Raw genomic sequence first — 12074 nt, 5'->3', positions numbered from 1 at the left:
TTTAGTTTATTATAAATGGTTTAATAGTGTTTTTTATATTTTTTTCAAAATTTATATATAATGGGCATAATTTTTTTTCTTAAGAATTTTTATATCTTCTATTTTTTTAATTTCTTGACGGAGTTTATTGAAATATTTAATTCCCAAATATTTGAAGTTTTGTTGAAATTGTTTAGTATTACATTTTGGAGTTGAAAAATCATTTAAGAATCTCGAAGATAAACTTTATATATATATACACATATATAACAAAAAAAAAATAGTTTTCAAAGTTATGCGTGTTTAAAATAATCCCTTAAACCAGCCTATAACAAGTCGTAGTAAGCTTTGTAAATACCTAGACATCCCTATTTTTTTCATATGCGTAGAGAAATCAATAAAAAAATCTTGTTAAAAATAATTTCCAACGAATAAATTATATTTTTACGATTGTACAGACGTAGTATTTACAATTTTCTATGGCTGATCGTACCGCTAGCGTTGGATGTGTCAAAAGAATATTAATATCAGTCATCAATACCGAATTTCAACTGCAATCCACAGAATTTAAAAGACATTTGTCAAATGAAATGATGTAGACGAATATTTACATAGCGTATCGCACGGTTGTATGCAGAAATTTCTTACTTAATCATTACAAATCGATTATTAATTGATTTGGCATTAACTTTGTGGAAAAATATGTAGATTTAAATATAAAAATACATTAAACACTTGTGTAAGACCACTTTTTGAGTTTATAAATGTAAACACGACTGGTTTAGAGAACTACAGATGTTCTCATAACCAGGTGAAAATACAAACCGTTTTGATTTTTTTTACCTGGTGATGAAAATATCTGTAATACTCAAAACTAGTCGTATTTACATCAATAAAAAACGGTCTTATACTCGTGTTGGCAATATTCAGTTCATTATGCCCGCGAAATACAAAGTGTTTGCATTTCCACATGTTTATGAGAACATCTGTAGTTCTCGAAACTAGTCGTGTTTACATTAGTAAACTCAAAAACGGTTATATACAAGTGTTGGCAATTTTTACTTTATGATAGTTTAAAGTATTCGTTTTTTCACCTTTTGATGAGAACATTTGTAGTTCTCAAATCAAGTCGTTTTTACATAATAAAACTGAAAAAGCGGTCTCATATGACTGCTTAATTTTTATATTCAATTCGACATGTTATTTTACTCGGTTAATTCCTTATCAATAAATTATATAGTTACGTAATAGTATATTTTGTACTTCTTCCACATGTATATTATAAAATGCAATAAAAATAGAATAAATAAATAAAATAAAAACCATAAATTCTCATAAAGTCAAGTCATAAAGACTCTAAGGATCATTTCTGGCAAGAGTCTACGATATATAGAATAAGGAACACCAGGATAAGAGAAATATGCGAGATCGAAGACGTCGTAAGGTGGGGAAGGTAAAGAAAAATACAATGGTTTGCGTATGTGAGGAAAATGGAACCATCCAGACTCCCCCACATTGCACTGCACGGCCAACCCCAAGGTAGACCATGCAGACCACCAAAGAGATGGATTGATAACTGGGCTTATCCCGCTTAAACATCGATGAAGGCTTATCCCTCTTAAAAACAGGCCATAAGGCCTACAGCAAGAAGAATACATACTATACGATCAAATAATTGTAACATTGTACGTTTATTAAATTACTTTAAATTCTTCCCCAAGCGGCAATGGTCGCAAGTCGAATAGACGTAAGTGGAAACAAAATAAAACTATATATTATAATTAAAATATAACTATAACCATACATTTATAGTTATTTTAAACAATAATAATAATAAAACCCTTATCCGCACCCCAATGGTGCATAGGGCACTGCTTCATATAAACGCAGTGTTATCTTGATCGTTTATACATGAAGGAAAGGTGATCAGCCCTCCGCTTCAGGTACTTGTCCAGGGTAATATTGAATAAATATTACAGTGAAAAAATCACTTGTATTATTTGACCCCCCCTGGAAATCGAACCCGGGATCTCCAGAACGGTAGGACCATTACTCTTCGGAGGCAGGCAAATTTTAAAAAAAGTTATATTTTAATTATAAAATGGAAAATCACAAAGTTATTTCTTCAAGTATAAATTATAAAATTATGTATATTTAAAAAAAAAAAATAATCAAAATGAACTCACCATGATGGATAATCCAAAAATCATAGTTTAAAAAAAAATTAAAAAATCACAGGTGTAAAATTTTAAATCAGTTGAAAATTGTAAAAAAAATGGTATTAAGTGGTTTTTTTATCTTTTGATTTTAAGTGAGTGATTTTCTACATTAATTTTCAACTGACAGACGCACAGTAATAAAACTCTGATAATGGTGCTCTTTATATATGAACGATAAGAATTGGTAATATCACATGGACATGTTTGATATTTCTTTACGATTAGTATTTTTAATCTGAGATAGTGGGACACCTTTGATAGACATCAAACGCTCTGCCTTCATTTTTCGACCAAGAAAAAACAGGAAACAGTGTTTTTTTTTTACAATATGTATAGGTACTGGCACTAAATGAGTTGCCATGTGTATTCAGCTGTCGCAGATGTCAAACAGTCACGAGCTCTATGCTTATAAACCTACAATGCCTTTCGCTTTTTTACAATATTTTGAGTTTCCAAATTCCCAAATCTGTATGAACAAATTCCGGGTTAAATTCCACTTAAAACGGGAGTTACTCATATTTATTTATTTATTTTTGTCCGCCTCCGTAGTGTAATGGTCAGCACGCTCGGCTACCGTTCTGGAGGTCCTGGGTTCGATTCCCAGGGGGGGTCAAATAAATATAAGTGATTTTTTCACTGTAATATTTATTCAATATTACCCTGGACTGGTACCTGAAACAGAGGGCTGATCACCTTTCCTTCGTGTGTAAATGATCGAGATAACACTGCGTTTACATGAAGCAGTGCCCTATGCACCATTGGGGTGCGGATAAGGGTTTATTATTTTATTATTATTATTATATATATATATATATATATATATGTATATATATATATATATATATATATATATATATATATATATATATATATATATATATATATATATATATATATATATATATATATATATGTATATATATATATATATACAATATATATATATATATATATATATATATATATATATATATGTATATATATATATATATATATATATATATATATATATATATATATATATATATATATATATATATATATATATATATATATATATAATTTTTTTTAAACCAATTTTGAATCATTGTTCTTGAATCACTAGAACTTCACTAGAGACATCTATTGGTGAGATGAAAATAAGTTTTTTACTGAGCAGAAACTCTTTTATTAGTATGTGAGGTCCGAATCGTGGATTATGATCACACACATGAGAAACGCCAGAAAATATCGCATTCATGTTTATCATTTTAGCTTATAATTTGACCAGATAATTTATTCACAACATTTTGAGTGTGTCCAAACACAAGTAAATAAATATTTTGAACAAGTATTTGGACACACTCTAAATGTTGTAAGTTAGGATTCTAACGATAGATGGAACCAGTACTGCAAGTCAGCTTTCGCTGTTAGTTTTTTAGTAAGTTAGTTAGTTCATAATCACTCTGTTCCCAGCATTCAATCTTCTTTCTACATCACATATGGAATGAATTAAAGACCCCACGGATAATAACACGTCATCCTATGACCAAATCGTGTGTACGTTTTTGTTTTCTGGGTGTATTTTGACAAGTTCCTCGAAACGACCGGTAATAACTCTCGAATATGACAAGATATGTGATTATCTTCGGTAATAGTACCAGGAAGCAATCTTCCGCATCACACATAGCCCATTATCTTAATCCAACACTACGGTTTATAGCCACACTTATGTGGAAACGTGTCACAGCCATATAAAACCTTCCATTAATATGAAGAAGTAACGATATTCATGACCGAGTTGTGTTTACAAAATTGAACAATCGTAAATCGTGAGTCAGATAGGCAAATTCATTCATTCAATCATTTTTTCATTGCTTGTATACACACACGCGCGCCCACGTACACACACACATTTTATATATATATATATATATATATATATATATATATGTATGTATATATATATATATATATATATATATATATATATATATATATATATATATATATACATATATATATATATATATATATATATATATATATATATATATATATATATGTATATATATATATATATTTATATATATATATATATATATATATATATATATATATATATATATATATATATATATATATATATATATATATATATATGTATATATATATATATTTATATATATATATATATATATATATATATATACATATATATATATATATATATATATATATATATATATATATATATATATATATATATATATATATATATATATATATATACATGTAATAAAATACCTAGGTACTTACCTATACATTTTATTAAGTACTTACAAATAGTACCTACATAAAACAGTTCTACCACCAGATATCGCATTTGTCGCACTGAATAAAACAAAAGACATCAGATAGAAAAAAATATAATATTCTGATCTGTCAGAATCAGATAGATAGATAGAAAAATATTATAAAGATAAATTAAGAATAAACTTTATTTACAAAGTAACACATTCTTTATTTTATTATTATACCCCCACTTTACATATTATTTACACCCAATTTACGAAGGAAAATATTACCACGTTATATACATATAAATATATGTATATGTAAATACGAGGAAAATACAAATACTTCTTAAAATCTATTGTGACACGTTTTATTAGAATGATTTTAAGAAATAGTGTGCATTTACTAACTTAAACTTTTATATACATATACATATAAATATATCGTATATAAAAACGGACAAAGGTATGTTTATCTATTTTCATATTATTTTTGACATCTCATCAAAGATGAAGAAGAATATGGAAGTCTGGGCATTTACGGGGCTTACGACCGTCATAGGCTGGTTTGAGTGAATTCCTTTTTATTTTCATAAATAAAAAGGAATTCGTCGCTTTGAACGGATTGTAAAATGAAACACAAAATGTATGCTTTCTCATTTCTTTATTTTTGAGGGTACGCGAACCGAAAATTGAGAAACACTGCTCTGTTACGTTTAATTAATTAGAAATTGGAAAAGCTCATTAAGTAGAAGAGCTTTCATGCCAGTAGACCATTTCAATCTACAAATTGGTCTAATAAATACATATACGGCAACAGATTTTTCACTTCAAATGATGTTTTACAGGATGTTATACAAACTAAATCACTCGGGAGGAATATGTAATTTAACATACTCAATCTATAAAGGATTGTGTAAGACTCATTCTATGCTTATAACAGCCGATATAATCAATATTTTAATTCCTCATTTTCTTTTCCAAAATTCGCCTTCGTAAAAACGTTATTTTCGTAAGTTGGTAACGAATGACATCACAGAAACGAATCCACACTATTACTATTACGGCTCTATAAATTAGATACATAAAGGGATACGCCGCATAACACACCCGATGACGTAAAATTTGATGACGTATATCGGTGTCCGTTTTTCGTTTTATTAAAATATCTAAAGTTTAAACCTTCATATCTCCCTTACTTCTTTACAGAATTCAATAAGAATGTTACCGATAGCCTTGTGATTTTTCATGTTAATTTATTAGCCATATAATAGCAATATAATAACACATCATGAGAATGATCCATTCGACGCCTTACAAATTTGACATTTTATTGTATTTTATAAAAAGTTAGAATTTATTTTTTTATATTTATATTAGTATGAACTACATATACCGTCAGTGTGAATACCTGCCCACATATTTTAATCTTCCGACGGGAAAGGTATTTCTACCCGTTTGGTCGATTGATGTTTAAGGACGGGAAGGGTATTTTTACCTTCTGCGCCGGACTCATTTCGAAGGCAGAAAATAAGAAATTATCTAATGTTTTTATATGAATATCATGTACCAATCCTTTTGTTAAGGTCTTAATACATAATTATCAAATCTCGTCGCCAACGGTCCGCAGGCGTAAAAAATACCCATCTGATATGTGTTAAGACTAGCAAGTGCGTTAGTCGTCAAGTTGACAAGCCTGCGCGGCGCGCTGTCATTGTCTGTGCGCGCGATGTGTACTCAATTTTCAGACAAGATTTTCAATACTACTAAGAATCATCTTCTAACCCTTATCCGCACCCCAATGGTGCATAGGGCACTGCATCGTATAGAAGCAGTGTTATCTTGATCGTTAAATACACGAAGTAAATGTGATCAGCCTTCCGCTTCAGGTACCAGTCCAGGGTCATATTAAATAAATATTAGACTGAAAAATTGCTTATATTTGTTTTAACCCTTTTGGGAATCGAACCTGGGACTTTCAGCATAGTCAACCTAGCGCGCTAACCACTACACTATAGAGGCGGACTAAAACACTTTGAATCGTGGAAAACATTTTTAAAAAATCAAACTTTTTTATAAAATATAATATAATGTCTAATTTGTTAGTAAAATGTCCAGTTTTATTTGCTAAACGTGCATTTTTTCTGTCGTATGTTGGGCCTTTATGTGTTTTTTTTTTAATTATTATTTATATATCTATTAAGAATATGAAGGTCTGTACTTGTGTATAAATGAGAGAATAAATATATAATTGTCCCAAAATGTGTTTTGTATAAAATTCATGGGAATATTAAAAGTTTGTTTATGTACTTTGATATTTTTCACATAAAACAATGCTTAAAAATAACGGAAGTGTATGATATGTAAGTAATTTCAGGAAGGTAGACTGGGAGGCTATTTTTTCTTGTTGTGGTCTTATAGTTCTAAGAATTATGGAAAAATTTTAAATATCGAGTTGGAAAATCCAACGATTCATAACTGAGACATTTTTAAAAGAATTGTATCCATGTTTATTATTTATTATTATGATCAACCTCATGACACGGTACATTTGAGTTTACAAGAGTCATCTATGTTGGATTGAGAAAAGATTTCATTTACCAGAGACCTTGTTTTTTGGATGTATGCAAAATTATTTTTAATATATTTTTTATTTTATTCGAAATAGGTATCAAATTGTGGTAGAGTGGGTTCGAACCGAGAAACTCTGACTTAAAGAGTCCGCGATACTAACCACGGGACTACAATCCGACACACATACTACCTTGTAATAAAAAAATATTATTTCATTAATTGATTCGGCAGTCAAAACATAATATCTTTCATATTATTTTTTGACATCTCATCAAAGATGAAGAAGAATACGGAAGTCTGGGCATTTACGGGGCTGACGACCGTCATAGGCTGGTTTAAGTGATCGCTTTACACACGTGTAACATTCACCAATTCTACCCATTATTGACAACCGCACTACTTTAATTTTAAATTTAAATTTCTCGCAGTTTGGCCAATATATTTTAGTGTTTATTTATAGTGTTTTCTTTAAGCATTGTAACATGTCTTACCGCAAAGTTAATGCCGAAACAATAAATAAAATATCAGTCATGCAGTCATGAAAAAAAAACTCAAAAAAAAGAAGGGTTAACAAAAAGTTTGAGGATCCCTGATTTATATTAAAAGCTTGTTTATTCGACCGGCTCGTGTGAAACACTTCTGTCAACGTCTTCTGAAAAATCGGCTCCCCTTGTTATCACTTCAGTAGCTTCTAAACAGATCTCACAAATGTTTAATTTGAGAAGCGGTGGAATTCCGCACTATTTTTAGACACTAAAAGATTTTTCGTTCCTATTATTATAATAAAGGTAGTGTGCCCCAAAGCGTTGTATAGGAAATGTTCTGAAATACATGAAATTTGAGTTGTTTGTATATACTGAGCAGGGGCGTGCGTAAATGTACAATGCGTTAATGTAAAATACGTTAAATAATACTAACTAACTAACCATCACGCCGCTTCCCCTCAGGGGTAGGCAGAGAGATTAGAGCGCCACACCACTCTGTCCTTGCAAACATTCTTCGCCTCTTCCACGTTCATGCATCTCCTCATACATACCCGCCGATTGTAACGACTCCTAACATGACCACTTTCAAGTATTTGGCATACCTGATCGTGCCATGTTTTTCTCGATCTTCCTCTGCTTCTTTTCCCACTAACATTCGCCTCATAAATTTGTTTTACCGTTCTTTCGTCACTCATTCGTTCCACATGTCCAAACCATCTCAACACACCCTTCTTAATTTTATCGATAATGCTTATCTCAGCTTTGCATTCCTTCCTTATTTCACTATTCGCACATCTATCATACATCGTTTTGTGGCACATTCTTCTGAGAGATCGCATTTCGACTGCATTCAGTCTACTTTCATCCTTCTTTTGCCAAATCCATGTTTCACTTCCATACATTAGAGTTGGAACCAGGACTCCGTTGTGCACTGCCAGTTTAGCTTCCGCTGATAGGTTTTTATTTGCTATAACTGATTTCAGTGCACCGTTCACTTTGTTCCCAGCATTCACTCTCTTTTCTATGTCTTTATCAATCTTTCCATCCCTAGAAAACATACTACGCAAATACACGAAATCATCTACCTGTAATAATAAAATAAAATAAAAACCAGTACTAGACCTAAAGTATTAAATAATACTTATGTACAATATGTTAGTGTACCTACAATACGTTAACTCACAAAACGATAATGCACAATACGTTAACGAACAACACTTTACCTACAGAACGTTAATGTCCAATACAATACATCCGTTAATTTAGAATGCGTTAATCTAAAATATGTAAATGTACGTACGTACAATACGTTAACGTACGATACGTTTATGTAAATAAATAACTACCAAACTACGTTGAAGAGTTTCCAATCCGTCTCCTGAAAAGTAGCCATTCGTCACTCAGATCCTTTCGGCTTAAAATTCTCGATTCCTAAGTATTTTTGTAATGCAAATGTGAAAGTGTGTACTTAATATAGTATACCTTTGTTTCCATAATACTGTATTGTGTACACAAGGTGTTTATCTATGACTGACAGCACGTGAATTACAGTTTTATCTGTTGAGTGTGTGTACATTCAACAAGTTTTTATGGATGTTACGAAATTAGTGAGTGAAACAATTGGCCGCGTTTATCAACAGCCGTGGTGCTATAAAGGCAACCGGTAGTGTGATGTTGCTGATAAATTCAGGAACTTAGCGTACCCTTACTAGGTCTTCTAACCTCTAAACGTACTCTTAGTATGATTCCTAAATGTATAAGCGTACTTGTAGTATGACTCCTAAACGTATAAACGTACATTAAGTATAACTCCTAATGTACAACGACGAAAACTCTCGACGTCTAAAACTCTTGGTACGAATCCTAACGTATAAGCGTACTCTTAGCATGAAGCCTAACGTATAAGCGAACTCCTAGTACGATACCTAATGTGTAAGCGCACTATTAGTATGACTCCCAAATGTATAAGCGTACTTTTAGTATGACTCCTAAACGTATAAACGTACATTAAGTATAACTCCTAATGTCTAAACGACGAAAACTCTCGACGTCTAAAACTCTTGGTACGAATCCTAACGTATAAGCGTACTTTTAGTATGGAGCCTAACGTATAAGCGTACTCTTAGTACGATATCTAACGTGTAAGCGTACTATTAGTATGACTTCCAAATGTATAAGCGTACTTTAAGTATAACTCCTTATGTCTAAATTTACTCTTAGTATGAATCCTAACGTAAAAGCGTACTCTTAGTATGACGCCTAACGTATAAACGTACTCTAAGTACGACTCTTAACGTATAAGCGTACTTTTAGTATGACTCCTAAAGTGTAAGTGTACTATTAGTATGACTCCTAATGTCCAAACGTACTCTTAGTATTTATGAATCCTAACGTATAAGCGTACTCTTAGTATGACGCCTAACGTATAAGCGTACTCTTAGTATGATTCCTAACGCATAAGCGTACTCTTAGTATGACTTCTAAACGTATAAGCGTACTCTTAGTACGACTCCTAACGCATAAGCGTACATTTACTTTTAACGTATCACTCCTATTGTATAAGCATAGAACGTACATAAGTATAAACGCTGAATACAGCATTCTAAATACAGAAATTAATACAATTAAACTAGTGGTGTGATGAATTAAATGAAATACGTACCTTGGTGAAACTGAAAAGTGGAGGTACTGTAATATACAGTACAGAAACCTGTAGTTTGGATTCTGAAAAGGAAAAAGAAAAATGTTATAAACACACGTGAAAATAAAGATTAGGAGTACCTTGCCTTCGTGTAAGTAACGGTCAAGATAACACTGCGTCAATACGATGCAATGTACCATTGGGGGCGGATAAGAGTAATAAGAAGATTATATATATATATATATATATATATATATATATATATATATATATATATATATATATATATATATATATATATATATATATATATATATATATATATATAATAAAAATAATTCAATTTATTCAATAAAAAAATATATATATAACAAACAATATACAAGGCGTATATATTAAAAGTAAAAGTAAGCAAGAAGACTTAAAGGTGTAGAAGAATCCCGCTTCGGAAAACTCCTTCGGACACATGGAACAGATCAATATCCAATGTGATATTGTTTAACATAACCATCGGCAGGTTGGTCCTGTGTATAGGAATGTGAAACAACCTTTGCCGACGCTGTCTTAGGTAACTATCGGGAACATACAGACCAATGCTCCGGATAATTTCAGGATTATCGATCATACCGCGCAACAATCGATAAAAATGCGTAATTAAATACACATTCCTTCTAGTCTCTAAACTATTGTAGCCAAGCATACCCTGGAGAAACTGGGTCGGGTAGAGCCAAGGATAATAGCCGTACTCTCTCATGTAGAGATACCTCAAAAACTTCTTTTGGACTTTCTCTACCATAAGAGAGTAATCTATGTTGAGATATAAATGTAAATACCACGTGGATTTGTTAACAAAGATTTTGACACACTTAAAATGTTGTAAATACATACAATAATAAAATCCGCTAGCACGAAATTTTCTGTGAAATCATTTAATTATTCGTGCACATATGTACATATTTTAATAATGGTTTAAAATTTGACTTTGGCATTCATATTTTATGTATACATATTAACGAGTTATGTACATAATTTGGTACAAAACTATGAAATGCTAATGATATAAGATATAAGACACCTGTTGTATGAATAAGAAGCTAAGTAAATAATTAAAGCTGAATGAAACCAGGGGCGTGCATTCCATATAGGCAGAAAAGCAGTGCCTGTCCTAACTTACCCGCGTGACTAATAAAAACGCACCAGTACCTACCCTACCTTACAAATTAGTACCAGCTTACCTTACTACCTACCTCTACTGCCTACCCTAGTAAGTGGTACCTAGCTTACCTACCTCTACTGCCTACTTAAAGTAGGTAATTTGCCTTTTCCACATTTGAATATCCTCCATACAAACCCACCGATTATTTCAACTCCTAATCTGACAACTTTCAAGCATTTGAAATACTTGGTCATGCCAAGATTTCCTCGGTCTTCATCTACTTATAGAAGTAACTCCATAGGGTAATAGTTGGTGGTTGGTAAACCACATTCGCCTCATAAATTTATTTAATTATCCCTTTTTTCATTCATTCGTTCCACATGCCCAAACCATCTCAACACACCTTTCTTAATTTTATCTATAATGCTTATCTCTGCCTTACATTTTTTCTTTATATCACCATTGGAACATCCATCATATATGATTTTTCCTCACTGAGAGATCGCATTTCGACTGCACTCGGTCTACTTTCATCCTTCTTTTGCCAACTCCATGCTTCTTTTCCAAACTAATGCACTCTTATATTTATCTTATGTTATGTTTTTTTAGGGATCAACTTTATTAAATAATTGTTAACTATACGCATCGACTATCATTTTTAAGAGATACAAACTAAATATGCTATAAATCCTTGTACATAAGAGGCAAGGAAAAAAAATACTCATTTTCTTTTTTTTTCTTTTA

At 31.3% G+C, this 12074-nt stretch overlaps 2 protein-coding genes across 4 annotated transcripts in view; one reads left to right on the top strand and one right to left on the bottom strand.

Annotated features, from left to right (window-relative positions):
- LOC148307286 (beta-1,4-glucuronyltransferase 1-like) overlaps nucleotides 1–12074 on the top strand; it is a 197457-nt gene that overhangs the window by 145707 nt on the left and 39676 nt on the right. The gene's annotated exons all lie outside the window — the stretch shown is intronic.
- Nucleotides 1–12074, bottom strand: part of Prip (aquaporin prip) — an 88759-nt gene that overhangs the window by 70494 nt on the left and 6191 nt on the right. Inside the window, exon 2 of one of the 2 annotated variants that reach the window (XM_088263624.1) lies at nucleotides 10196–10257. The gene's annotated coding sequence lies outside the window, so the exon portion shown is untranslated. Of the gene's footprint in view, nucleotides 1–2165; nucleotides 2335–10195; nucleotides 10258–12074 lie in introns of those variants that run through there. The other variant, XM_088263625.1, reaches the window with a different exon arrangement.

This window comes from Brachycentrus maculatus, unplaced genomic scaffold (genome assembly GCF_059751285.1).
Source record: "Brachycentrus maculatus isolate JH-2025_06_01 unplaced genomic scaffold, ASM5975128v1 h1tg000202l, whole genome shotgun sequence".
Taxonomy (NCBI): Eukaryota; Metazoa; Arthropoda; class Insecta; order Trichoptera; family Brachycentridae; genus Brachycentrus; species Brachycentrus maculatus.
Note: the sequence above shows the minus strand (reverse complement) of the source record. Positions and strands in the feature narration are given on the sequence as shown.